Source organism: Echinops telfairi, unplaced genomic scaffold, assembly GCF_000313985.2.
Source record: "Echinops telfairi isolate 266 unplaced genomic scaffold, ASM31398v2 ScPeMD7_3533;HRSCAF=4204_0, whole genome shotgun sequence".
In the NCBI taxonomy this organism is placed as follows: domain Eukaryota; kingdom Metazoa; phylum Chordata; class Mammalia; order Afrosoricida; family Tenrecidae; genus Echinops; species Echinops telfairi.
This window is the reverse complement of record NW_022107431.1, coordinates 58430710-58434520: the sequence shown is the minus strand read 5'-3', so window position 1 is coordinate 58434520 and position 3811 is coordinate 58430710. Positions and strand designations below refer to the sequence as shown.

Here is a 3811-nt window from a genome sequence, read left to right as displayed (position 1 = left end):
CAAAGAAATCCTTGATGGCTTCAATACTGTTTTCATTTGTCATGGGTTTCTTACTGGTAAAATTGGGAGGATTTTTGCTCTCTACACATGGAGGTGTGTTCATATTGGAGGCTGTGTCCTCGACTTTCAGTAGTAAGTGCCTCTAGACCTCGTGGCCTTCAGCAAGCCAGGTTTCATTTGCATCTCCCAGGGTGTTCTTTCCTGATAGCTCAGTTTCTCGGGTTATTTAGTAAGCACATCGATGGAATTCATATGGTGAAAGGATACGACCCCGATTTCTTGATTTTGCACCATGCAGTATCTCTTGCTCTGTTTGAACTACTACCTCTTGGTTTGTGTAAAGATTTCACGTGAGCACAGGTGAGTGTTTTAGAATTCTAGGTAACTTAAACCTATGTCATCCTTGTTTTCATAATTACCTTTTAAGAGCAGCAGCCAACAAAGAACCAGTATCGATTCAGAGACTCGGAATGCGTGAGAGCCGAAAGGAACCTTAAAGATGGCCCGTGATGTGCGTTTACAGGTGAGGACACTGCAGCCTTGGTCTCCCAGGAAACAACTGCCAGAGGTGCAGCTCTGCCCCATGTCTCCTGGCTCCCCAGTACACAATGCTGGGCTACCTCCTGTGTGATCTACCTGTGTCACTTCTGCCTGCCAGAAGATAATGAAATATTTTTTTGTTCATAAGTTTTGGATAAGCTGCAATACTGTGGGTTCATATAAATTCACTCAGAAATTATTCTCAATAAACCGCAGTGAGCAATTTAAAAGGCATGATACCACCCACTAGTCTTGCTGTGAGGGCAAGGTGATGATGGAGCAGGAGGGAGGGGGTTGGGGGAAGCTCATAAATTAGGTGAAGCAAAGGAATGATTTCATCAAAGTGCCAAGCTTAGACCATGGAATGTTTCAATTGTACAAAATTTATAGTTTTCTGAGGGGGATGAATTACAGGCTCTAATTTTCCACAATAAAAAGCTCAGTGGGGATTCTGTGAATGAAATATCTTTTTTTAAATAAATAAAAGATGCAGTTCAAAATGAGGGTCAATGGTGCCACGTCTGGAGAATAACTCCTGTCGGATCAGTTCCAAAAATGAGTCACAAGAGAAAGACCCCATAAAACATGTATTATTTTTAAAGGCACAGGACGTTGTATAATAAGTAAGCAATATATGGAAAGATGTATCTGATCCAATTTGTTCAATTGATAGGATTATATCTTCATCAGCAGTGGTCAGTGAAACCTGTAGCAATCTAAGGCTTTTAATGGGAGTTCTGGCATTTAAACAGAGAATGCAGGGACAAAGGAAGACAAAAAGAAAAACGTTATTAAGGATCATTAAGAAAATGTGCATTGTAGTCAGAGGAAAAAAATGTGAATATATATTGCTTTCCATGAATTTGTTTAAAATGGAACCAAAGAGTATTTTTCATGAGATAACCATGAAGGAGACCTCCCATGGGGAGGATGTTGGCAGCCTCTTCTCTGATCACAGGTGTACACAAGACTTGGTCCTGTGAGTCACAATACCACCCCCACGCCACTGTTCATGGCTCTGCCTTCACCTCCGCTTCCTGCTGGCCACCGAGTCCTTCGATAGGACACATCCCTATCCTTCTATGCGAAGACCCTGGCAAACTAGAGTTTGCTAATTTCCCGCCCTGAGAGGCTGAATCAGTCAGAGCCCTGATCCATTCAAGTCCCTTGACAACCACACTTAATTGAAGAGCCTTATAGTTCAGGTCTAGAGAGGTAAGGCATGAGTGGCACACACACATTTCAACAATGTTGATTTCACAACCAGTTAAATTGCTCAACAAACAACCTGCTTGACCCATTTCTGGGCTCCATCCTCACTGGCCAGAACATCCTTTTAGCCAAGAAGATTTGAGGGTTTTTTTTAAAGTGGCAGACAGGATTTATTTTGATTCCTCCTAAGGAACCCATGGATGGGTAGTGATGAGTTATAGGAGGACCAATAAAATGAATTTAAAAAAATTTTTTTAAAAGAACCCAGCGCTACAACTCCAAGAGTGCTGCAAAAGCCCAGGCCTGTGACCAATAGACAAAGCTCAGTCAGCACTCAAGAAGACCCTCTTGCCTGCGGTATGGGTGTAGGGTGGCAGAGTCGCTCAGCATCCGCCGCAGCCTGTTCCAACGTGCCCAGGCGAATCATGTACAACGTTAGCTCAACGCGGGGTCCAACTTCAGTCAGCGCCACATGGTGGTGGTCCACCTTCTTGTAGGTGTGGTGTCGGAACGAGACGTAGTCTGCCTGGTTTGCAAAAGTGACACTCCTGTGGCTGTCCTCTTTGGGGACAGGGAGCAGGTACTTCAGGATGTCAGAGACCCGTTTGCTTGGCTTCTGACATTGTGCCAAGGTAGGGATGCCATGCTGCAGGACGACGTTGCGAAGGGTGAAGTGTGCACTGGGGCAGGTGGCTGAGACTAAGCCCCCCGGGCATGCCACGGTGCTCGTGAACCACCAGCAAGTCGTTTACTCCATAGACTTGGCAGGCTGCACTGGGCACCTGGGAGCACCAGTTTCAGTTCCTTTGCAAACATCTTGAGGTGGGACCTGGGATCTCGGGAGGTGGTGATCATGATCTTGGGGTCTTCAACCCCTGCCCCTCGATATTCACCATCCACATGGCTGGTTACCCCTTCACCACCAGCATCAACAAACTCCAGGGACCCCTGCAGCGCTAGAGCAGCTCTTTCTTCTCCTGGGTAGTTCGAGGCGCTTCCTCGTGGGCCTTGCAGTACAGGGACTCACGGCCCAGCATCCTGAGCGTCCCTTCGACGTGGGTTTAGGAATGTGTGGGTTTTTTAAGATTTGAATTTTTATAATAATTTACCCATTAAAATAAGAAATTTTCAGCCAGGTTTCTGAATTATATTTCCAGTGCTGCTGCTGATTTGTTAAATATATTTAATCAAGTGATAAATATGTATACATTTGCTGTTACTTCTTTTACTTTTGTGTTGGATAAATTCTAGGGTGTTTCTCTCAGGATCTCCAAATCTTAATGCTTCTATCCATGTACAAGCCTCTCCTCTTGCTAGTTGGTAGGAACCATAGGTTGCAGCTAACCAATTATGGCCAAAGTGACATGATGGTAATCCATGATTACATTATGTTATATAAAAATTCTGTCTTACTAGCAGACTCGCTCTAGAGAATTTCTCTGTTGTTGCTTTGAAAAAGGAAACAGAGTGTAAGAAGACTGAGGAAGAGTGTCAAAGAGCTGAACGTGGCCTTCATTTGACAGACAGCAAGAAGTACAGCCCTCAGCCTTGAAACCACAGGGAAATGAGTGATGGAAACTACCTGGTGAACGTGGAAGTGGATCGAGGGTCAGTCGAGCCTGCAGATGAGAACCAAGCCCCCCATGACACCTCGATGCCTTGATTGCAACTTTACAGTTAGAATGTTGTACTCTTCATTCACAGAAATTAAATGGATATTCAATAATAATGGCTGGATATTCTATTAAGACACTGTTTGTGGTCCTTTGATAGATAGTAATAGACAACCAACACAATTTCATTGCCAATAAAGGCAAACAAACGATTCATAAAGCATTCATAATCATAATAATTCATAAATGCAAACAAATGATTCAAATGTACACTGACACAAAACTACCAACTCCCTTTATCTTTTTTTTAACTCCCTTATCTTGATGAAAAGATTAAACAACATTGAAATTTTCATATGATAAATAAGAATTTGCATAAAGCAATTTTCAATCAATTGCCAAATACATGAGGCAGGCACCATGCTCTAAATATATTTTGGGAACAG

General features: G+C 43.3%; 1 pseudogene; it reads right to left on the bottom strand.

Annotated features, from left to right (window-relative positions):
• Positions 1 to 2075: 2075 nt before the first annotated feature.
• On the bottom strand, positions 2076 to 2789 carry LOC101654491 (annotated as a pseudogene).
• Positions 2790 to 3811: the final 1022 nt, after the last annotated feature.